Source organism: Nomascus leucogenys, chromosome 21, assembly GCF_006542625.1.
Source record: "Nomascus leucogenys isolate Asia chromosome 21, Asia_NLE_v1, whole genome shotgun sequence".
Classification (NCBI taxonomy): domain Eukaryota; kingdom Metazoa; phylum Chordata; class Mammalia; order Primates; family Hylobatidae; genus Nomascus; species Nomascus leucogenys.
Window position 1 is genome coordinate 12,751,800 of NC_044401.1, and position 26,370 is coordinate 12,778,169.

At 37.1% G+C, this 26,370-nt stretch overlaps 1 protein-coding gene across 1 annotated transcript in view; it reads left to right on the forward strand.

The window, feature by feature from the left end:
* Positions 1-10,789: 10,789 nt before the first annotated feature.
* Positions 10,790-26,370, forward strand: part of MYH15 (myosin heavy chain 15) — a 156,275-nt gene continuing 140,694 nt past the window's right edge. Inside the window, exons 1-2 of the mRNA XM_030801687.1 lie at positions 10,790-10,906; positions 13,343-13,458. The gene's annotated coding sequence lies outside the window, so the exon portion shown is untranslated. The remainder of the gene's footprint in view (positions 10,907-13,342; positions 13,459-26,370) is intronic.

A 26,370-nucleotide genomic window follows, 5' to 3' on the forward strand; every position in this document is an offset into this window, starting at 1 on the left:
CCTGGAAAAGAAGTGGAAGTGTTTGGTCAATATATAATTAAATGTATTAATACGTTTCTTGATTTGAATGAATCTTAAATTTCTGAAATGAATGTATCATGGATTTTTTTAGTGTGCTTTAGGTTCTGTTTGGTAATATTTAGGAATTTCACATGGATATAAGTGAGATACATTTTATTTTGTGGGTGCTCATGTGGGCAGTCTTTGTCAGGGCTTGATATTGTTCTAGCTTTAAAAAGAATTAAGAGTATTTAACTTACTTTTTATGCTCCTGTATAAAATGTAAGCAGAGTTGGAGGCTTATGTTCTTTAAAGATTTAGTAGAATTGACCTGTGAAACAATCTAGGTATGGGCTTTCTGGGGGTAGAAGAGGGTACAGCCAGGAAACTGTCTATATTTCTTTTGTGCTAATTGGTTTGTTCAGATAATATTATCTCTACTCTAAATTGTGTTCACTTATATTTTTAGAATTTAATTTAATTCCAGGTATTTATTTTGCATATATTTGAACAAGTAAGTATACTGATAAGCTTTTACTGTCCTTGGTTCTGTAGTTACCCATAAATTATATTTTCCTGTTTTATATAATTGACTTTTTCACTTTTTATTCTGCTTTAAATCAGCCAGAAGTTTATCTATTTATTTATTTTAAATAACCAGGTATTAGATCTGTTACTTTATCATTTTTCTATCTGCTAATACATAGTTGCTTGCTTTATTTATTTAAAATATTGTGAAGAATATACACATGTAGAAAAGTGCACAACACATGTTTCCCATATATATAACATTGAACAGCTACCCAAGTCAAAAGTCCACCTCATGTCCCTGCTAAACCTCTATCATTCCCTCCTCCTCAAACTTAAGTACGGTAGTGTTAACACTACAGTATTGTTTCACCTGCTTTTGAGCTTTATATATATGGACTCATTAGTATGTATTTGTGTCTTCTTTCACTCAATAATATGAGAGCTGTTTTAAATTTTTATTTTCTAAATTTATTAAATTGAAACACAGTTGACTTTTGTATATTAACTTTGTGTTATAGTTCGAATGTTTCCCCAAAGTTCATGTGTAGGCAACTTAGTACACAATGCAACAGTGTTGGGAGGTGGGGCCTAATAAGAGGTGACTAGGACATAAGGGCTCTGACTTCATGAATGGATTAGTGTTACCAAGAAAGTGGGCTTGTAAGTATTGCAAGAGTGGGCTTGTTACAAAAGAACAGTTCCATCTTGCCTTCTTTCTCTCACCTTCCATTGCCCTTCCACTCTCTGCCATGGGGTGATGTGCAGCAAGAAGACCCTCACCAAATGTGGTTTCCTTGGATTTCCTAGTGTGTAGAACTGTAAGAAATGTCTTTTTTTTATAAATTACCCAGTCCCTGGTATTCTGTTATAGCAACACAAAACAGACTAAGACACCTCAACCAGCCAACTTGATAAACTCAATCTCATAAATTATGAAATTAAAGGGAACTTTTATATATACATCTCATTGTCCACAAAACAGTGATAGTTTTATTTCTTTATTTCAAATTTCTATGATTTTCATTTCTCTGTCTCTTCATTACAGCAGCTAGGACCTGCAATAAAATTTTGCTTTGAATAGACATTTTTTATCTTCTTCCCAATCTTGAAGTGTATGATGTTAACATTTCACAATTAAGTATAATTGATGTTTTTCTTAGAAATGCCTTATGAAATTAAAGAGGTTTACTTCTTAGTTTGAAAGAATTTAAAATATTTATCAAATGCTTTATGTGCAAGGAGGATGAGCTCCTCTAGTCTCATTGATCAGGCAGAATTTCAGCTTCCTGTTCTTGACATTAGGCTCTGCTGGATTAGAGTTTCCGGTTACCCAAGTAGGAAATTCTTTTGCCAAGAGATACAATAAAGATTTCCTTAAACTGGAAGCTCAGTCTGGCATCTAACAACTTGGAGCTTCTGACATTGAACCATCAGGAAAGGAGGAGTTTGTCAACTAGCTAGGATGAATGACGATACAAAACGGAAGCAGTAAGAAGAATGCCTGAAACACAGGAGAACCTCTGGAGCACCTCTTAGTATTCCTAGGTCTGGGATGAAAATCAATGGAAAACTACATTAACTGCTAATGGACCCAGGCCTTTCAGAAATGACAGTTTGGATCGTTCCACCAAAGAACAAACTGACCAACTGAAGTGTTTGCCAAGGGGAAAGGGACAGAATGAATAGTGCAAGAAGACAGAAATATCAGCGATGATCACATGCCTGCTTTGAGAAACGAGACTGTAGTAATTATGCGTATTTTGTCCCAACTTTGAAGTGGGCTATGTATTATTTTCTTCCCATTTTAATTATTTTTCTTTGTTTTTTCCCGTCTCCCATTTATCTGCTGTCTAAGGTAAGCTATATTAATAGTGGTTAACTTTGTAGGCCAGTATTTAGGTTACAGGATATCTTAGTCCATGTGTGCTGCTATAGCAAAACAGACTAGGTAATTTGTAAACTATGTTCTGGAGTCTGGGAAGTCCATGATCAAAGGGCCAACATGTTCAGTGTCTGATGAGGGCTGCTTTCTTCTTCTAAGATGGTGCCTTGTTGCTGTGTCCTCACATGGCAGAAAGTGGAAGGGCAAAAGATCTAGCTAGTTCCCTCTAGCCTCTTTTATATGGATAAAATATTTCATGTATCCCATTTGTGAGGACTTTGCTCTCATGTGTTAATCATCACCCTGAAGGCCCTCCCTCTTAATACTATTATTAATACATTGGCAATTAAATTTCAGCATATGAATTTTGGGGGACATATTTAGACTATAGCACAAGATTTCTGAGGGGTAGAATGATTCAGCCTAAAGAGGAATAGACATCACCCATGAATGAGGTGACATATATGGGACTGTGTGTCCTCTCAGGAGAGCGTGTGGCTGTTTTGGTTGTACAGTCCTCCCTATGACTTTACTCTTTCTTTGTTAGAGATTTAGAGGAATGATCACACATGCTCCCATCTCTGTAAGTTATAATCAATTAAAAACAAAAACATAAAAGTAGTCAAAATAAGATTTAGCTTTATAATAGAAAGGGTGGATTTCTCAAATTGGCAAGCCTGCCTCTCCTAACTCAATTTGAATTTCCCCATCCAATTGCAGGGAGAGAGCACTAAATACATTCCTACTCTGAAGAGAACTATCCAGTGTATTTGCCACATGGGAGAAGTAGCTGAGGAAGGAGAATATGTTTCACCTAGAAATAGCTTCAAAAGAAAGAGACATAGATCTGCACTATCTGTTTTCAAACAGTAACCTTGTCACTAGGATGCTGTGTTCCTTGATAGGAGGGTCTCCCAAGTTTTGCCAGGCCAATAAGTTCTTACTTCCAGGAGGGGGGCAAGTGATAAATGCTGAGGAATCCCATAAATGTACATTCTAATATGGTTGTTTGAAGGTGTATGGGAAGGCCCCTTATTGGAAACTTGGTGACTTAGATTCTACTTGACACACCCCACTTACTCTTTGTCACTGAAGCTCAAAGATGCTGCTTGTATACTTACTTTCATTATGGCCACCTGGGCCATTCCCCCTTGGTAGAACCCTGAGTGGCATCCCCTATTTGTAATTCTATAGATTTACCCATTATGAATGTTAGCACCTTTCTCCCCTCCTTACCTGTATGAGTTCTTTCTTAAAGAACTATAAACTTTACAGTGTGAGAAATAAGATTCTGCCTTTGCTTTTCCAACATCCCTTGATGCTAGGCATTGTCTCAAGACATGGTTTTTGCCAATGAGCTGTAGAAATCTGCTGAGTGGAGTGATGTTCTTGAACAACTGTTTTTCTAATAAAAGAAAATAGATACAAATGTCATCAACCCCCTTTTCCTCCTCCTTTCTGTCTTAAACATGCAATTGTTTTGTTTTTTTGAGACAAAGTCTCACTCTGTCACCTAGGCTGGAGTTCAGTAGCACATCTTGGCTGGCTGCAACCTCTGCCTCCCAGGTTCAAGTGATTCTCCTGCCTCAGCCTCACAAATAGCTGGGATGACAGGCATGTGCCACCACACCTGGCTAGTTTTTGCATTTTTAGAAATGGGGTTTTGCCATGTTGGCCAGGTTGGTCTCGAACTTCTGACCTCAGAAGATCCACCCACCTCGGCCTCCCAAAGTGCTGGGATTACAGACATGAGCCACCTCGCCCTGCCTAAACATGCAATTGTTTTTCTAATGCAATTTGTCCAGCAACAAAAACAACAAAGGGAATGTCAATATGCATATAAATAACCCTTACCAACTATTCTGAGTTGCAAGTTAGGGGACATCTTGGTTAGCGAATACTCATGTCAGAGTTGGATGTGTGTGTGGTTTTTGTTTGTTTTGTTTTTTGGGGGGTGGCCTGTTTTATTAACTATAAGAAGATCAAATAATAAGTCAAAACAGTTAACATTATTTCTCAATATACTTACCTTAGTGTACAAAACCCCCCAGAAAACACTCTATAGCTTTTACTAGGCTCTCACATTGTTAGAATCTCCTTAGTGGTTCTCAAATTTGGGTGTATATTAAAATCTTGAAGGTCTTGTTAAACTACAGATTACTGGGACCCACCGGACTCACTGCTATAGACTGAATGTTTGCATTCCCATAAGATTCATATGTTGAATCCTAACTCCCAATATGATGATATTTGGATGTGGCACCTTTGGGAGGTAACTAGGTCATGAGAGTGGAGCCCTTATAAATGGGATTAGTGCCCTTATAAAAGAGGCTCAAGAGAGACCTATGCCCCCACTACCACATGAGGACACAGTGAGAAAATGACATCTATGCAGCAGAAAGCAGGCCCTCATCAGACACCAAGTCTGCTGGTGCCTTGATCTTGGACTTCTCAGCATCCAAAGCTGTGAGAAATAAATTTCTGCTGTTTATGAGCCACCCAGTCCATGGTATTTTGCTATAGCAGCCCAGATGGAACTAAGACACCCCTACTCAAGATTTTCTAATTTAGTAGGTCTGGGACAGCTCAAGAATTTGCATTTCTAACAAGTTCCCAGGCAATGTTAATGGCACTGATCTGGGAACCATGTTTTGAAATTTGCTGTCCTACAATACCAATGCTGTGTTGTGTTCTTCCACACCTATTTTGAGATAATAGACCCCAGTTGGTGTCGGATGTTGTGAGGAGCTGTGTGTTATGTTAAATTTCCGCCAAGTGGGAATACAGAAGAACTGAAATACCAAGCACATCATCAAAAGTTGCCTTCTCAGAAAGAAACAGTGAAGTTTTATTTTCTTCTTGGTTTAATGATTTTTTTTAAGAGACAATGTTTCACTCTCACCCTGGCTAGAGTGCAATGGTTTGATCATGGCTCACTGCAGCCTCAACCTCCTGGGCTCAAGTGATCCTCCTGCCTCAGCCTCACAAGTAGCTAGGACTACAGGTGCATCCCACTACACCCAACTAATTAAAAAAAAATTTTTTTTTTTTTTTTTTAGGGATGTGATCTCGCTATATTACCCAGACTGGTCTTGAACTCCTGGCCTCAAGTGCTCCTCCTGCCTTGATCTCCCAAAGTGCTGAGATTACAGGTATGAACCACTGAATCTGACCTAATGATTTCTTGTATCATTTTTCTTAAGCTTCAGAAACAACTTGTAAAGAAGACAATTACGAGACTATTTTTACCATATGACTTTATGATAAAAATTAAGACAAAATTAAACCAGTTTCTGGCTTAATAATAATTGAATACTTCACTTTTTTTGATTTATGAAAGACCAAATAGTTTTAATTTAGCTTTAAATGTCATTGGTTTGATAGAGCATTCGTGAGACATCCTTCTAGGGAGAAAAATATTAGAAGAAAATATACTATCAAATAGGCTGGTCTAATTTTCTATTTTCAAGATAAATGAATTAATATGGCTGACATTGGGTTTATTATAATATGCAATTGGAGTTTTCTGATGTGAGCCTTAGTGATTACTATCATTCAGCTTTCTTTAAAAACCTAGGCATCTCATTAGAATTCTGTTTCTGAGCAGTGCAATCATTTGTGCAGCAGCTGGAGAAGGCTCATGTATTTCACAGGACTCCTTAGATTAATGACAAGAAATGCCTGATAGTGACCCATGAATGGAAAGCAGGAATCTTTCAAAAAAGCTCTTCAAATGTATAAGCCAATCGTTTTAAGAGTATTTTTTAAAAAATGCTTATGGTAAAGATCTACTTGGTTATACATTGTTTCCCTTCATCTATAGATTCAGCCTCACTCAATATTCTGAGGTCAGTCCTGGCTTTTATCTGGAGGTATTTAAGCCCCCTGCAGGGGAAGGCAGGATAGCAGTTTCACGTTGTTGAACTTGCTGACTAGCCAGTTGTAGTTGTATGTCCAGATTCCATTACCTAGGCTTTCGTCTTTTAATCAAATCCTAAATTAAAACCAAGTCCTAATAAATGGATTCCTGACCACATGTATTCTGGTTTCCTTTACAGAACCCCAATTCCTCCATGATTAAGGTCCTATGTAGTAACCAAGTCTTTCAAGAAATGTAGTCCCAACTCCCTCCTCACAGTTTGGCATCTTACCCTATACTTTGAAACCTTTTGCTTGCCCATTGGAGATTCCAGTGTATCTCTCCCTGGTTGATCATCATAACCAATATTTGTATAGGATTTTACCTTTAACTAACCACCTTAATCTTTTTATAAATTCTCTTGTTTGATCATCAAAAATTATCAGGTGAGCATGGTGGTCACATTTTAATTTAATTCAATAATTTAATTACAGAAAATCTAAGACTCGGAAGGATTAAGTAAACTGCCCAGGCTCCTAGAGCTAGTAAATAATTGATAATTAGGGGAGATCAGGTCTTCTGAGCATTAATTTGGTGTCTTTATTGCCCCGCCTTTGTGCCAGACTTCCCTGAAATTCTGGCATGCACTTCTGCCTGAACTTCTTTCTACTGCATTCTGTTGGGACCTTCTCAGACAGTCTGCTCTTCAGAGCAAACTTGGTCTCACCCATTTTGCCTATCCTCCTGCTCAATTCTCATGAAAAAAAAAAAAAGCTTTTATTGTTTTTAAAAATATATCTGAATCAAATGAAAATACAGTCCCAAAAGATACATAATTTGAGACTAGGAACAACAAATTTATCTCGTAAATAAGGACCCTGACCCATAGAAAACCTTATTTTATTTAACTCTATCATCATAATCACTGTCATCATGTTTCAACCCTGAATACATTAGTTACTAGTTGTTGAAACATGGTAAAGTGGAACTACAGGCTCAGTAGCCAATATATTGGTTTGGCAGTATACTTATTCTTGATGAGTTCATCATCCAGATAGGCATGGCCTTGATGTTATTCCCTGGTACACCTCTGACCTTTAATTTTACTGCCTTCTCTTAAACAACAAGGGTTGCATACCCTTGATCTTATCTTAAAGAACTACAGTACTTCCTAAATCAATAGTAGGATAGTCCTTCTAAGATGACATATTAGTCAAGGTTCTGCAGAGAAACAGAACCAATAGGATGTGTTGTATGTGTGTACAGAGAGAGCAAGAGTGAGATTTCTCACAAGAAATTGACTCACATGATTATGAAGGCTGAGAAGTCCAAATATCTTCAGTTGGCAAGATGGAAATACAAGAGAGCCAATGTGTAGTTTCAGTGTGAGAACCAGTAGATCTGACAGTGTAAGTTCCAGTTTGAAAGCTGGAAGAATAGAGACTCAAGAAGAGCCAATGTTTTAGTCAGAGTCCAAACACCAGAAAAGACTGATGTCCCAGCTCTAAGGAGTCAGGCAGGAGGAGTTCCTTCTTATTCTCAGAAGGTCAGCCTTTTTGTCCTATTCAGATTTTTTTATTGGATAAGATCTACCCATATTAGTGAGACCAATCTGCTTTACTCAGTTTACCAATTTGAATGTTAATCTCGTCCAGAAACACCCTCACAGACACACCAAGAATAATGTTTGACCAAATATTTGAGCATCCTGTGGCCCACTCAAGTCAAGACAAAAATTTAACCATCACAGATGACATCATTTAGAATCTTTATATAGGGAAAATGTTCTATTTTAATTTTGATCTCTTCTCTTTTTTCTTTCTTGAGAAAAGCTCAACTACTTTCTCCCCATGTTCCCCTCCCTTCCAGTGCTTCCCTAAAAATTCCTTATTCTAAGATGTGAGTGGACTTCTACAAATCTGACAGTTGTTTTTCAGTTTTTACCTCTTTCCGTTTCTACTGTAATATTGTGCCCTTGGGATAATTACGTAACCTCTCTAAGTGTCAAGTTTTAATTTTTCAAATGGCAAGACCTGTTGCTAATAGGTGTTCTTAGTAATAAAGTATTTATTTTTTTATTATTTTTATTTATTTATTTATTTATTTTGAGACGGGGTCTTGCTCTGTCACCCAGGCTGGAGTGCAGTGGCACGATCTCAGCTCACTGCAAGCTCTGCTTGCCGGGTTCACGCCATTCTCCTGCCTTAGCCTCCCAAGTAGCTGGGACTACAGGTGCCCACCACCACGCCCAGCTAATTGTTTTGTATTTTTTTGGTAGAGACAGGGTTTCACTGTGTTAGCTAGGATGGTCTCTATCTCCTGACCTCGTGATACTCCTTTATTTTTATAATATTTTAGAAATATTCTCCCTTACCTACATTATTCCAGCATATCACAGGCTATTGACCTTGGAGACCTGCTGCAAATATGGGTATGGCCCAGCAGGAGATTTACACCCTCTCCCCCAGAGTTTCAAGTGCCAGTGAGAACTCACCAGATGCCGCAGGAACCATGACACTTTCCAACGCACAGGTCACTCTCTTGGAAAGAAGTCATTCAAGCACACCCTGCCCTTCACAAAGGAAAGAGAACTCTCCCTGGGGTCCCACCGGCTTCTCTGGAATCCATCATGTTATCATACACATTAATTTTAAAAATAATAAGATCTTTCTTTGTATTCCCACTGGTTTTAGGTCAAAACTTCTCGTTTCTCTGTTGTATTATGGTTACCACCTGCCTGAAATCTTTGGTCTCATTCTCGCTCATTCATGAGTTCTGTCCTGCATCCTACTACCCATTCAATCTTTGTAAAATACCATTAGTTTTAAGCCAAGTTTTGCTGAAAAGCCTTCAATAGTTTCCAATAATTTACAGCAATAATTCTCAAATTGTGCTTCACTGAACCCCATGATAGTGCTCATCTTGAGGTCAACACTTCTTGAACCAGAACAGCTATTCCATGCTCTACTTATTGTATTCAATATTTCCTATGGTTTCTTGAATATATTAAATACAGTTATAATAACTATTGTAATGTTTTTATCTACTCATTCCGTCATCTGTATAATTTCTAGGTCCATTTTGATTGGACTTTTCTTCTCATTTAGCTGTATTTTTCTGCTTCTTTGAATGTGTGGTAATTTTTAAAGTATTTTTAGAGCAGTTTTAGGTTCACAGCAAAATTGAGAGGAAAATACAGAGATTTTCCATATACCCCCCTGTCCCTAGACATGCATAGCCTCACCCATTATCAACATCCCCACCAGAGTACACTTCTTGTAATTGATGAACCTACACTGACACATTATTATTACTCAAAGTCCATAATTCACATTAGGGTTCACTCTTGGTATTGTACATCCTATGGGTCTGGACAAATATATTCGCACCACTATAGTGTTACTCAGATAAGTTTCACTGCCCTAAAAAATCCCCCGTGTTCCACCTATTTATCTCTCCCTCTTCACAACTCCCTGGAAATCACTGATATTTTCACTGTCTCCATGTTTTGCCTTTTCAAGAATGTCATACAATTGTCAAACAGTATATAGCCTTTTCTGCCTGGTAATTTTTAATTAGATGCCAGACATTGTGAATTCTAGCTTGTTAGGTGGTAGATATATTTGTATTCCTATAAATATCTTCGAGCTTTGTTCTGAGTTGCAGTTAAGTTACTTGGAAACTGATTCTTTCCATTTGGATTTTTAAGTTTTGCTAGAAAGGACAAGAGCAGTGTTTAGTTTAGGGCTAATCTCCACTATTGACATGAAACCCTTGTGAATACACTTCCTGATTCCCCATGAAGTATGAAGTTTTCCACTCTGGCTTACAGGAACAAAAACTATTTCTAAAGGGCTCCAAGGACTTTTCTTCTAATTTATTTGGGTGGTCCTTTCCTCATACACATTCACAGATCACTACTCTACTGATGACTTGATAAGGATCCTCTGCAGTTCCCCAGAGCTCTCTCTGAGCAGCTCTCTCCTATCCAGTACTCTGCTCTATAAACTCTAGCCATCTTGGCCACTACAGACTGCTAGCTTCATCTCCTTAACTCAAAGAGGTTGCTGGTCATGGTCTGAAAACTCCCTGTGTTATGTCCTGGAAACTCTTCAAGCTGAGGCAGTCATGGGGCTCGCCTTGTTTGCTCCCCTCTTTCAGGGGTTATTGTCCTTTTTGTTTACTAATCAATTACTTAAACCCATTGTATCATATGTTCTGTGCTTTTTTTTTTTAAGTTGTTTTAGGTAGGGGGATAAATCTACTCCCTGTTTCCCCACCTTGTTGGAAGCAAATGTCTCAGTCAAGAGACCTATATTGGAGTTTGTTTGAAAAAATGTGTTTTGCCTTAAAAGAATGTTTTGAAATATAGAATAAAATCTACACTCCTTAGTGAGACAGCCAAAGCCTTCCACTATGTGCTCTCAGTCTGAATTTTGAAATTATTTCCGTTCCAGGCACAATGACTAAATATATCTTGCATGTTTCCACCTCTTTATTCACAGATTTCCCATGCTGTCAACATAATGTTGTCTTCCTGGCTATCATTCTCTCATCTGATCCTCAATTTAGGTCATTTCTGCTTCATATGATCATTTTAATTGTATTTGCCTCATCTTACCAAAAAGATCATGGTGAGTGGACTCCCAGCATATGTTTGTAATTTGTCTAACAGAATGCTGAATAGCCTGACAGTAGGAGCCTAGAATTTTATTCTTGATGGTCTTAATCAGCAGCACACCAATTACTATATGATAGTATAAAAATAGGCTATGATGTAATTTCTGAGTGATCATTATATGACATAAATGTAGCCAGTCTTCTTTTTAAAAATCCAGATGGTAAAACACTTCATGTGATTTCATTCTGTGTGCTCTTGTGTCCAGTCCCCAACACACAACTTCTCACTTCCCTTTTCTCAGACACCAAGGGTCATGGTGCTGAAATTTTCCACTGAATTTCCTCTCTGTACTTAGTGGGATGGAGTATGACGTGTCACCTTCTCTATTTTTGTTGATACCAGAGTTACCTGAATTCTAATTATTTACTGAGAGTAGTTTTCTCTGGGACCAACCCTAAGGCAAAAAGTCAGAATAGTTAAGAGCACCGTCTATAGTGTCAGACTGTATGAGTTGGAGTACTGGTTCTGCTGAGTATTAATTAGCACTGTGACCTTGTGTAGTCATCTCTCTTTTCCAAGCCTCAATTCCTCATCTACAAATAGAAGACAATAATAGTACCCAGCACATAGAGTCCTGTGTAAACACAAGAACTTAGATCATCTTTCTGCACACTCAGTGGGAGTTTACTGCTTTTGGATTGAATTGAGATACATGTTCATACACCTAAATTAGGTCAATTAAAGACAAAATTCCTTATCAAACCATGTAAAACCCATGGCAGAGTGCAGAAAAACCCAACCATCATCCAGATTTTAGTGATCTGTAATCTCATCTGTTTTACCAAGAAGACTATTGCAAGAAGTTTAAGATTCAAAGAAATCCATCATACCTTATGCCTGCCTATTAGTCTTCCCATGATATGGCCATTCTTTATTATTAAGAAACTGAATCAAATTCTACTTATATATGCCCCCAATATAATCACAGTTATTTTGCAATAATTATTTTTTTCTAATTATTAAATAACTTATCTGTTCTGGGTGCTTTTCTGAATATTTTACAGATATTATTGTATTTAAAATGAAAACCTTATGAGGTAGACTGGTATGGTTTGAATATGCATCCCCTTCAAAACTCATGTTGAAATTTAATTGCCATTGTTACAGTATTAAGAGGCGATTAGGTCATGAGGGCTTCACCCTCATTAATGGATTAATACTGTTATAAGGAAGTGGGTTCTTATAAAAAGTTGAGTTCCCCATCCACCTTTTTCTCAGTCCCCCACCAAGGGATAATTATGCAAGAAGTCCCTCACCAGATACGGACTCCTCAACCTTGAACTTCGCAGTTTCCAAAACTGTAAGAAATAAGTTTCTGTTTTTATAAATTATTCAGTCTGTGGTGTTTTGCTATAGCAAAACAAAACAGATTAAGATGAAGGCATATTATGGATGAGAAAACTATAGCCCAGAGAGAATAAAGAATTGCTCAGCATCACCTAGTTAGACAAGAACAGAGTTATGATTCACATTCAGGCAGCCTGACTTCAGAGCCCACTCTTAACCTCTAAGCTCCTTGATAAGCCATAAGATTTTGTCTATGGTGACATATTTTTCAAACCTAAAATTGATCTGACTAGTGTAGATACTGAGAAATTCAGAGACATGGTCAACACAAAATAGGAATCATGGAAATGCATTGCAAATAACTTCTTAGGGGTGAGATAGGAGATGATTTTTTTTAAAAAAATAATTAAACTCTATTAGAATAACATAAATTGTCTCATAAAACATATAACTGTCTATAGCTGAGAGTCCTTTACAATGAGAGGTGGTGAAGGATGTTTTCAGGCAGACGTGAAAAGTGCATGGGAGGAGCAAGATTTGCCTCTCCTGGACTATGGAGAAGGGCTGCGGAATGCCAGTGTCTGGGTCACCAGAGAAAGGTTAATTGAGGCTACTTTGTAGGGCTGGCTGGGTAGGCAGATCTGATGAGAATTCAGTAATCCCTGGTGGCTAAACAGAATCCTCCTGCTTGCTTACTGTGGTGGAAAATTCCTCTAGTCTAGCACAGTAGTTCTCAAAGTGAGATCCCCCAGACAAGTAGCACCAACAGGGAGCTTGTTCAAATGCAGCTTCTCAGGCCCTATCCCAGATCTACTGAATCAGAAACTATGGGAGTGGCACATGGCAATCTATGTTTTAACAAACCCTCTAAATAATTCTGATGCACACTAAATTTTAAGAACAACTGAAAGGAGAAAACTTTTTGAGCTCTACAACTAGAAATAAGAATATTGAAATGTAAGAACATAGGTGAGAGCTCTTCAAAGTGGATTAGCTACAGATAAATATAAATAAATTTTAACTCACTGCGTTTGATCTGTTTTTCAATTCTTTTTGATGGAAATAAGTCAACCAAAACATCATTCCTCATCCTTTTCCTCAGCCACATACAGGACTCATGTTCATTAAAGTCAAGGCTTAATAAGGCTTGCAACATCGATCAGATGGGCTGCAGTTTGTGAGAAAGTGTCAGCCAGACCCTTCCACTGGAGAAAACATGTGAGTGATGGCAAGTAGTAAGTGTTAATGGATGGATATTTTAAAATCAATTCTAATTTATACTTTTTAAAATGAAAATCACTGGAAAACATCTGAATGCAATTATTATTGGCCTGTTTCAAGTAACTATCAGGGGTCTAACACAGGTCTGACTTCTGCTCTAGAGCACAAGCTCCCTGAGGGCAGGGACCCACCAGTGCTCATTCTCTGACAGGCTCAATAAACAAATCATGAGCTGAACTGACTGGAAACCTGTGAATAGATCAGAGAGCATTACCCTCATAAGTGAGAGAACAGAAATAGAAAAAGGAAGCAAACAGGGAAACTGGGAACAGGGAAAATAAATTTCAGAGTTGACAACTTTATCTTCTTCAGTGTAGTGAAGACTAATAGAAGCTCTATGTGGAAATACATGCCTCACAGCTGGAAAATTAGGTAGCTCTAATTTGCATAAGTTGTCATTTTAATGTACTTGTTGGTGGCATGAATTGATTAATAAAGTGCTGCATGGTGATTTTGTTTATCGAAGCATCACTGTATAAAAGTCTAGCTTTATTGGCCCATTTGGCACATTTGAGTTCAGTTTCAATCATGAGGGAAGAAATCGTCCTTCTGAATGACAGACCTGGGAGTTTTCACAGATATTGGAATTATAAATGAGCAGCTCAGAACAGGATATTTCTTCCCTTTTTTTTTTCCATATCACTACTAGACATGATCAAAGAATAAAATCAAAGATGTTTGTTTGCCTACTATATGCCCTTAATTCTAATTTCAGACCATTTATTTAATAATACAGATAATTTATTTCAAAATTAGAGATCTGATTTGCTCAAAAAGTCTGCATTAATTTTAATATATAGCAGACATCAGTGAAATGTATTTTGAAATGTATTGCTCGGGTCCAAACAGCAGATAGATAACAACCCACATTATAAGTCATGGCATCTGCTTTGCCGCCATCATTATCCGTTAAAATGTATTACATTTTTTTCAATGTGTAATCTTATTAAAAAATAGGGTAGACGTTGAGAGTATCTAAACAGAAGTTACTCATTTGAACACAGCCACTCGTTAAATAACACCCAGTAGCATTAATCCTTCTAGCTGGAAAGTCTTTTTGGCCCAATTGATTCTTTCATTTATCATTTTACCAGGTTCATGAGGGAAGTTTCTAGATTGCTAAGACCATCAGATGTGTGAGATAGGCAATTAATGAAACTGAGCAATGCAATGTGCTGGGTCATTCTGGCTGACAGAAATTTTCCAAATAAGTAGGCATTATCTGCTAAAACATTTGTACCCATGTAGCTACAGAAGATTATTACTGGAGAGTGATTGTGTTGGAAAAGAGAGGTTAAGATAAATAAATGAGCTCTAGAAAAATATTAAAAGTGAGTTCATTCAGTTATTCATCATTATTTATCTATTTGTTTTATTTAGAGTAGTATAACATCTTCACAAAATCATTTTACCCCAAATCGTTAGTTTTAAAATATGTCAGCTAATTACTATTTTGAAGTAATTGCAGTGACCAATATCCATTTTCCCCATCTGCGAAAGATTGGAACCCCCAATCTTTAGTTGAAATTAGGACAATTTAATAGACTTTTTACAGTAGTGGCCAGGAAAACATAAGCATCCTTTGCAACTAGGTGTAACTATGTAATTAAGTTCATGATAATGTGATGTGAATGGAAAGGGCAGACAATTTCTGGGTTGAATCTTTAAAGGACATGGCTCTTCTTTTCTTCTTCTTGTTTCTTCCCAAGTGTAAATGAACAAAATGGCTGGGTCTCTAGCAGAATATTGAATCATGCCTTGACCTGGGGAATGAAAGCCATGAACAGTAGATCATCAAGACAGAAAAAACCCGATCCCTTACACTGGGGTATACATAGGAGCCCTGGATTGACTCCTTTCAGACTTCATGAGAGAAATAAACTTCTGCCATATTTAAGTCATTGTTATTTTGAGGTTTTTCTGTTTCTAACTACTCTACTTGCAAAGGGCAATTTTGTTATTGTTTTTGTTGCCCTTGGTAACTAATACCAGGACTACCAAGAAATACTGACTAAATATAACTGTTTATAATCCTCCAAAGCTGGACCAAAAAAATGTTAAGTTATAAAAAGAAAAGATAGGCATATTTAACTGTATAAAAATATAAGACAAAAGTTACCATAAGTGAATTCAAAAGAAAAATAATAGATTTGGTAAATTAAATTAATAATAAAAGACGTAGGAGTAGCACACAAACTGTACAAAGAACAATTGCAAATTGAAAAGAAAAAGTAAATACCCCCATAGAAAAGTAGACAAGATAAAACAAAATAAAAAGTAGACAGAACAAACAACTCAGACAAGAACTAATCCAAATGAGTATTCGAAAAGATGTTCAAATTCTTTAACAGAGAAATGAAATTAAACTAACAAGGAAATATTACATTATACCTATTGGATTGTCAAAAAGTTATAAAGAATGAAAAGGCCTATTACTGTCAGTAATGCAGGAAAAAGTGCTTTCATATATGACTGGTGAAATTGTTAATTGTTACTGCCTTTTTGGAAAACAATCTGGCAATATCTATTAGAATTTTAAATGTGTATTTTCTTTGACTTAACATTCCCACTCCTAGGACACTTTCTCAAATAAATAAAATCATGAGTAATGACACACGTACAAGGATGCTGATTACATTTTTTTATAATGGCAAAAAACCTCTGGAAATGTCAATAGGGGAATTGTTGAATAAATTATGATACATATGGTATGATATGAAATATCATAGAATCATTAAAATAATGCATTTGAGTTGTAGCAGTTGATTTGACAGATTTTCAATGAGGTATTATTGAGTGAGAAGAATTAGGACACAGAGGCCTGTATATAATTGATCTTATTTTGTTAAATGACCCACAAAAATATGTGATGTGTCTGTATATTTGTTTACCTGAGCACATAAGCACGGAGAAAAATATTGAAGAGTACATCCTAAATTGTTAATCTGGATTATGTGTGGGGTGAATAAAAGCAAGAAGGATAATGTGAGTGGAAGGGTAAAAGAATCCAAGATCTAATATGGGCTGTAGCAAGAGGACAAAAGCAAGCAAAAAAACCCCAAGCTTTATCACACATTTAACTTCTTGATATGTAAAATTAATTATATGTTATTTATATATGTACAGGGGTGTATTATATATGTTTGTATACAAAAACATATACATAATTCTTTAATGTTTTTGGAAGTTTGATTTTATTTTTATTTGACAAATAATACTTGCATATATTTACAAGGTATACTGTAATGTTTCAGTATGATATATATCTAATTCTGACCCTAATTTATACCCAGAAATACTGACCATCACCTTATTTTATTTTAAGATAATCTTTATTGCACAAAATGATATTTTCATTATAGAAAGAGGAGAGTAGAAAATTTAGAGTTGCAAAATAATTTTTAAAAGAATCCATAATCCCACCATCCAGAGATAGCCAATTTGGAACTTTTATTATGCATATAATCTTAAATATACTGTAAATACTGTTTTATAATTCGTTCTCATTTAAATATCACAAACATCTTTAATAATGAATTATCCTTCTCAGAAGCATATGATCTTACATTCTAACAAGTATGAAACTATCACTTTATATCCACACATCAAGTCCTTTCGCAAATGTTCTCATTCTCAAATCACACCAACAAAATTGGTAAAGGAAGAAGATGGGCGCCTTGGAAGTGAGAGGATTTTTTCCTTCCTTTGTAAATCTGTAGCAAATCTGTGTGGAAGATGCCCTCTTTTCCTCCCTCCATCGCCTAATACAGTCTAACATCTTTTATGATATCAACCCTTCTATTGAGATTAGGAACAGGGAGGAATAACGGATGTTTTAAATTGTGTCTCAAAACACCATCGTATGAATTATTTCGCTCTCAAATAGTTCCGTAGCATCTGTATAGTAAACGCTACAAAATATTTCCTCTTTAGCAATTATTAATCAATTAGTAAGACTTCACATTTGACTTTTGGTTCTGTGAATTACACTACTAGATCAACTACACGTGAAGCAGAACAACTTGTGGTCATCAATATGCAAGAAATCTTCAAAGGGGCTTCTATGGTGGGAATAGTTACTTTAATTTTGTCGTCAAGTCAGTTATCCATAGATTCTATGGGATTCAATCATTTGAATATAGCAACTATTGACAGAGCTTATTCTCACTTGACTGTTTTAAAATACACCACTTATTTTACATTAAGACCCTTGTTTTGATCCTTATTGTCTGTTCAACCCAGAGAAGAAGTAACACTGCCTCACATTCCTGGGGTTATAATAATATGATGCCCTAGGAAAAATTTGAATCTCCAGGGCCACCACACCTATCTACCCTTTAGATTTGTCAGCTACCAAATACCCACTAAGCCACATCAGAATCTCCCTGATCATGCCTCATGCACTTTGTTGGGAATTTTTTTTTCTTTTTTTTTTTTTTTTTTGTAGACAGAACCACAGTCCCCCTCTGTCTTTCCACCATCTTCACCACATACATCTCCTTTTGCTCCCCACCACCTGCCCTCAGAGTCTATTAGTGCATGTCCCTCCCAGCCTTTCAAAAATGGAAACAGGCTTATTACTTTTAACAGCTGTCTCTCATTTATTTCAAACTAAACCCCTCTTGAAACCGGTCTTGTTAGTTTCTTCCACAGCTGAACATCTTGAATCCTCAGAGCTCCTTGAAATGCAAGTTAAACTGTTTTGTCTGCTTTATCTGAACTGAATCTTTTACAAATGTCTGAACACAACACCACACCTTTTTACTCAGGCCCCAAGCACACCCGAAAATGGCTTGCAGTCTCCCAAAGGCCAAGTAGGGCACTTTAATGTCCATTTCCTGTGAACAAAAAGCCAGCCACGGTGCTGTATCTATTGCTTCATCTCATATTGCCTGGGATTTCTGTGAGGTTACTGGTGACTTCAGTTTACCCATTTACAATCACTGGAGATTCTAATTAAATCACATTCCTGTAAGAAGCAACAAAGATCATCTCAATTAGACTGCCATATTGATTCATTTTGGTAAAAATTGATTGGGTATAATTATACAGTATTTGCTTCAGCATTTCCTATTAGTTTACTTCTGCCCTCAATGCTGTTGTAATAGGCTTCAGTAGAGGTGTCTATTATCTTTTATCACTCAGTGGGAAATGGTTAATAAATTGGTCTGGGAAATAGTTATGCAGAACTGACCCATAAGTAGTGAGAACTGATTGCATGAACTCTTTCCTATAACCCAAAGAGTTTCCTTTTACTTAAACATCATTTCCCAAAAGTCATTTTTAAAAAGTTCAGAAAGTCCTTTGCTCCAGAGAGACATTTTCAGGTTTTGTGAAAAGCTCGTAAGTCCTAAGAAAGTAATTCAAAGTCAAGGGTCGACTGGCTAATCTCCCCTTTTGTAGCAATCAATTAGCTGTTTGCTTCACCTAGACACTCAGTAAAAGAAAATTTTCTCAATATTGAAAGAGGCAAATAGAAATGCATTTCCTTGGATAGACAAGACACTTTTAAAAATTACACTTTTGGGAGGGGGGGAAGAAATTAAAGAACCATATGAGATGTATGAGGTAAAAATTGTATATTATAATTATTACAAGAATAGATTTTGAAGCTCAACATCTAGGCTCAAATCTTGTCTCCCAAAATGACGAGCTTATCATCTCTGCCTTTGTTTCCACATCTGTAAAATGGGAATAATAAACCCTATCTTATAAGGTTGTTATGAGGCATTCACATATGCAAACTGATTGGAACAATCACTTGGAACATAATACACCATTAATAAATATTCTTTCTTAGTATTCTCAGAATAGCCTAAATAAACAGTAGATATCTATGATTAACTATTTTCTTGGTGATATGGAAAATATTGAGACCCTTAACTTAATTGCTCCAAATCACGGAGAGATAGCACTAGAGCCCAAGACTCCAAAATTGATGCCACCAGAGAGGGTGTTGCTGCTTCTCTTTTAATATTGTCTAATCCTATTATGTAGCAAGCATTTGGGGAATGAGTTAAATTAGTCTGCGGATTTTGGTTATAGAAATGGAATCGTTTTCTGACATCTCATACCCTTGCCTCAGAGACATTTGGGGTGCCAAATCCAGATCCAAGGGTTCAACTTCTTAAAAACCAGTAGACAAATTTAGAAACAATGGCAAAATTGACTGAAGCTGTCATCCTTGACCTTGACAAGAGTGTATAAAGTCTTGACTCAGCACTGGTCTGCCCATTTCTTTTGATCTTTCCAAGGTAGGTTTCTATCTCTCCCTTTTCCACCAATACCTTGAATAGCGGGTATTAAAAACAATTTGCTATTTTTACTGGTAGTTTTCGCATGGGGGTTGTTATATGAAACAAAATATCTTAAGAAAAAGATGGTGTATTCATAGAATAGAATAGTTGCTCTGAGGTGAGAATTTTAACAGCAATTTGTTTTACTTTTGGTATAATCTTTTGGAGAATGTATGTCTATTATTTTACTTGTCATTACTGAAAACTGTATTGACAAATCTTGGTCCCTGCTAGACTTGAATCTTGAAACAGAAGCCACATCTTAATTATCCTAGTATCCTAAGCATTTTGACAATTCTTGGCACTTATTGAATGTTCAAAAAATTGTTATATTTAATTGAACTGGAATACATAATATTCTAGTTTTATTTTAGATAAGTGTATCTGAATATCTATTATGCAAAGTTGTTGACTACAATTGTACTTAGTTAAAACTCATAATTATTCTGAGTTAAGAACATTCAGAAAATATGAAACCAATAAGTCAATGAAAATAATGCAATTAATACTTTGAATTTATATATCATCTTTTAGAATCACTAAATATATTTAATGCATGTCTTTTGTGCTGAATAACAGCACCTGCAATTCTAAAGTAAGTGTTACTCTATTATGCAGATCGTGGGTCACTGACCCTAAGAAATATTATCATGACAATATTCCATTTGAGCTAATCTTTATTCTGTGACTGTGGTATTAACTAGTATTTTATGGGAGGGTTTATTTGCCTTGAATTCTGAAGCACAAAAATATAGCCCTCAATCTTAGTTTCCTTCAGTTTCTCTTCACAGATCTATCATCAGTATTTTTCTCTCAACTCTGCTCAAAACTATCCATACTTTCAGCCTGCTCCATTGTTACTGGTTGGTGAATGTGAGCCAATCATGTATTTTGCTGGTCCCTGCATACTCACCTGTAAAATATGAAGCAATGAACCAGCTGATACTAAAGAACTTTTAGTTATAAGACTCCATGGATTCAAAAATCTTGGAGCAATACAATTCAGATGTTTTGACTTAAATACCTTTATTTAAAAAATAAACTACTCATTTAAATCTTTCCTTACCAGTCTGGTTTTCTTGATATGGTATACCAGTTGATTTTTATCCTTAGCATACTCCTTTTGAACCACAAATCTAAATTTTTCTCATCCAACTTAAAAATGAAGTGGTGATGCTTTTTAAACCAAGGACATGTTGCCTGTATGGACATGTTGCATCTTGGTTAGATGCTTTTCTAACCAAGAACATCGGCCTCCTTGCTGGCTGGAGCTCAGCCAAGGAGGAGGTATAGCATCATGCTTAAGAGCAAGGACTCAGGAGTCAGACTGATGGGTCTGCTCTATTTGTTGTTTCATTCCTACGTGTTTATTAATGCTCTACCCAAAGAACTAGAGTCTTCTCTGAGTGCTGCAGACCTAGTCCTGCCCTCAGATTACTTATGTTTCGTTAGGAAGATGGGCAATTAAACAAATAATAATAAAATAGGATGAAAATTATCATGATGCAAGTAGCAAAGAAATCTAAGAACACATCTAGCTGACAGAATGAAGCTAGAGAATACCTTCTTGTAGAAATGTTGCTTACTGAAGACCCAAAGGATGATTAAGAATTAGCCAGATGAGGGAAAGGGCTGAGTGTTCCCGGCAGGGGTCACATGACGTGTGAACACCCAGAGGTCAGAGAGTGCTGTTGGCATTTACTAATAGTGCCCCAACCAGGTCAGGCCTGGGGATGAGACAGCAAGAGAGATGAGGTATGGGTGTCAGTCAAGCAAGAGGATGGAGAGCTCTATAGGCTCTGTTAACATGTTGGGCTTTTATCATAGGATGCGGAATGATTTTAAATAAGATAATACAGTAACTGTGTTTCTCTACTTGGGGGCCTCATTCTGGATTGGCTGTTGTCAAGAGACTAAGTGAGAGAATACAGCAATAAGCCCCCAGAAAAATGATGATGGCCTTGATCCAAATGTTGGCAGGGGTGATGGAAAGATGGAGATGGTTTTGAATGATATTTAGAAAGAGTCAGCAGAGCTTGGCAATTGATTGGATGTAAAGGTGGACAAAGTAGGAAACAAGAATGACTTTAATGTATCTGGATTTAAAACTAGAGATAACACTTGCTAGTTCTCTAAGACTCAGTGTTTTCATATAATAAAGGTTATTACATATATCCTTCATAGAGCTACTGTAAAGTTCAAAGAGTTATTATGTATAAAAACTTAAACTCTTAAAGTTCAAAGAGTTATTATGTATAAAACACTTAATCTAGTTCCTGGTATGTGATACACACTCAGAACTCAGATTTGCTTTTATTAAACAGTATATTGGCACTGTCTCCAAAGGTATCATTTCAGGGATGTTTGAGATTCCTTCCTTAATAGTTGTAAACTATTATTCTTAAAAATACAAATATAGGTGAGAGCGTTATGCCTCCTTGACCTGTATGGCCCTGTACATTGCTCTATTCTAGTACCTAGCATTTATCATATCGAATTATAGTCACTGATTATATCTCTGTTGTCTATGTCCATTAGAGTGGAAACTTCTTGAGGTCTTATTATTCTTTTAATCCACAGATCCTAAGAGGACATACGTTAAAATGAATGCATGACAGAATTTAATCAGAAGGTGGCCGGGCGCGGTGGCTCACACCTGTAATCCCAGCACTTTGGGAAGTCGAGGTGGGTGGATCATTTGAGCTCAGGAGTTCAAGCCCAGCCTGGCCAACATGGTGAAACCCCATCTCTACTAAAAATACAAAAATTAGCCATGCATGGTGGTGGGCACCTGTAATCCCAGCTAGTTGGGAGGCTGAGGCAGGAGAATCACTTGAACCCAGGAGGCAGAGGTTGCGATGAGCCGAGATTGCACCATTGCACTCCAGCCTCGGCAACAAGAGCAAAATTCCATCTCAAAAAAAAAAAAAAAAAAAAGAATTTAATCAGAAGTTCTTCTCTGGATCAACAGCGAATAGCTCAGTGCAGAGACCCAGCATTTTGATCAGAGATTGGGAGGTAGGAAAGTGTAGGAGAAGGTAGTTCTGGAAAGGATGAAAGAGCCAGCAAAAGCTGGGAGATAGGAACTAGTGAAAGGAGGGAGCAAAAGAGAAATGTCATTGATACTCACAATTTATATTGTGGATGGACCTTTGATTAGTAAATGAACAACTGGGAAAGAGAAGAAAAAGAAGGGACCCCAGCAACCAGGGAGTGTCAAATGCTGCAGAGAGGGTGAGTAGGATTAGAGACTGAAAAGCACACAATTAGGATTTGTCTTTACGAGATCATTAGAAAGAACAGTTTCTGTGGAGGGATGGGAGGAAAAGCCACATCCCAGTGGGAGGGGAGCGGGGAGCAGAATCTAGGAGTGTAAACTCCATTGCCTGGAGACCTATAGCTGTAATAATAATCACCCTTTGAAGTAAATTCTTTAAATAATCAATAATTTGTGCAATACGCTTGATTTGTAATTCAACCTTTTAACATTCCTCTTTGAAGAAGATAAACCTGCCTAAACCCCTGCTTTTGTAGAGAAATAAGCTGCATATAAATAAATACATTGCAGGTAGTGTAGCTGGTTAAGGGGTGGTAGATGTGTGCCTAAAGACTAACCACTTAAGATTTTCTATGGAGGAAGCCTTGCTGAGTTAAGGCACATAACATGATTATCCCAGCAGCATGAATACTAGGAAGCATCAGCATCATTTGTCTACCCAGTAGTGTCCCTAATTAGGAGCATCTTGCAGCATTTCCCCAGATTTGTGGCATTCACTGGGCCTCGTAACTCAAATGTGTTTCATTTACTGCCTTAAGACATATGTTTCAGCTTGTTTGGGATCATTTAAGTGCTTGATAATACTTCCCTTCAGCTGTTGACATCTGGATAAATCCATTCTCATTTTCAGGCATTGTCTCCAATTTTAATAATGGAAGAGGCTATGTCAAAAGATGCTTAGTGTTTGTTTACTCAAAGGAATATTAATATTTGTTCTTATTACTTGCATCATGGCTTCCCAGCAGTAGAAGGCTTTGAAAGTAAACACGCATAATAATGTACCTTGATGAAGAACTCAAGCGAATCTAATCAATTATGATGAAACCGACTTAAAAATGTGTCAGGACTGCTAACATGAAAAGAGTTTAACTCTTTTAACAATTTACTTCATAGGCATCATTTGAGTTTCTGCTTATAGTTAAGGCACTGAAATGCCAAGGTGAAATGAATTTCTGCACCCCCTCATCCCCATATTTATTTTCTCACTCTGATTGAAAGAGATGAGTGCTGAGTGATAGATTTACTGTGGTCAGCAGTAAGAAGACTAGAAAGTGTGACCTTTCAGGAGCGATCACCATCTAAATAGACAATTCCCTTGTCTCACCTCCATCTACTCAGCTAGTAGCTGCCACTATGTGAATTTCCCTCTTTACTTCCCCATGGTACCATCCTCCATTATGGTTTTGCACATCTCAGATTCACTAAGCAATTTGGAAAGCAAAGCTACTCTCTTACATATTTAGCACAGTGTTCAAAGACTGCATAAATGCTTGTTGAATAGTAAAAAGAACAGTTAACATTGATTGAGGTTTTACTATGCACCAGACAATGTGCTGAGTTTTATACACAATCTTCACATCATCTTAGGAGAGAAACTAAGAAACTGTGTTAGGACAAAGACTGAGACATAATGCGTTAGTTAAGGATATTTTGATGGCAAATAACAAAAACTCACTTGAAATTATTTAAAGTTGGGAAAGAAATTAGAATGTACTGGAAGGTCATTGAGAGAGCTTATGGAAATCAGATGCAGAAATTAAATATAGGTCTCAGGAGGTACTGTTACCGGGAAGGGTCTTTGAGATATAAGAAAGTGATCTCTCTCTTCCTTTGGTCCCTTATTGCTGCTTCTCCTCATTGCTGTGACTCCCTCTTTATGGATGCTTTTGCTGATTAGCGTGCATGTGGAACCACATGACAACACCACAATGCCAACCTCAACCCTCAAGTTTGCCTCACTCCATTCAAGCAAAGAGCCCAGATGGAGAGTGGCATCTAAATCCCAAATCTGTATTCCAGGGGGATACCCTGATTGTCTCTGCTTGTCCTGGATCAGATACTGAAGGCTGGTTTATAAGTTGGGCAAGGACACCAGTGTCACCTTACAGACATGGCTACTTGTGGCTCATTCCTGTGGATGAGAGCGGGCACTTCTAATAGGAGTGTGGGCTCAACAGGCATTCCAAACTGTGTTGGCTAAAAGTGGATAAGAACTGGTAATTATAAAATCAATAAAAGTTGACAATGAATTGAATGTGGCATGAGATAGAAGGAGCAATTAGAGATGCCTCCAAGGGTTCTATCCTAGGGGATTAGGAGGATCTAGGATGAGACCCTTCCATTGGAATGGTGGGCAGAGAATGAGACAGTGAAAGAGCCTGTGAAACAATAATGTGAGTAACATGTTTTCTCATCTTAAGAAAACATAACTCTGGCTACAGTTTCCACTCAGACTAGTGAGTTAGGAGTTGTGGCTGTACAAACTCACCTCTTCCCTTCACTTCTACAGTCTCCCTCTGGGCTTCTTTTCTGACCTTTGCACATGACCAGCTCCACCCCCCACCCCAAAGTGTGAAAATTTCTCTCTACAGATTTGTCTAATGCATAATAATTCAAGACAGAAGAAACTTCTATCCCTACTCAAATCTATTACTCTAAGAGGGCACAGTATTTATTCTGCCCATTATTGTACCCCTGGGCCTAACATGGGCAATTACAGATGGGCCATACATATATATTGCCTGAATATATTCAAATGTATATTTGAAAAGGACGTTTTCAAAAAAGATGTTTGCAAAATACCTGAGGAGGGAGAGGGGGATAGCTGCAGAAATACAACCAGTATAAAAATAGCTAATTTCCAAAATTGTGATTGAATTTCTAAAAGAAGTACAGGCACTACACTTACAAGTAGGTTGACCAACTTGTTCTAGTTTTCCTGGGACTTTTCTGGTTTTCACACTGAAAGTCTCAAGCCCTGGGAAATACCTCAGTTCCGGGGAGACAGGGATGGTTGGTCATCTGGGCTTGTGACTTGTCTCAGCTGGCAGCTGTTCAAACATACTTTTTATGAAAGGCAGCTAGGTCAGACCAACATGATTCTTTTTTGGCTAAGAGGAAAAGCTTACATCTCAGCTCTCCCTTCCCTGTAAGGGCTTCCCATTCTTTGTCTTTACTTTGTTAACTGGCAACTAAAATACACCTGGAAATTGTGCCCTATCAATATAAACATGATACTGGTGGCTTATATGGTGCTCAGTCCCTGTAAAGGTGAACTCTAGAACAGAACAGGATGCATTATTTTGCTGTGTTACAAACTGAATTGTCATGTATGTGATGATCTGATGTTTTTCTCTGAATCCAACCTTTTGATAGTGATGATGTTGTCTATGTGCCCTGTTGATCATGCAGACAAGTAACCTGGACTTTGCAGTTATGGAAAATGTGTACATTCATTGTCAGTTTAGAAATTACCATCTCAAGTCATCAATTCTC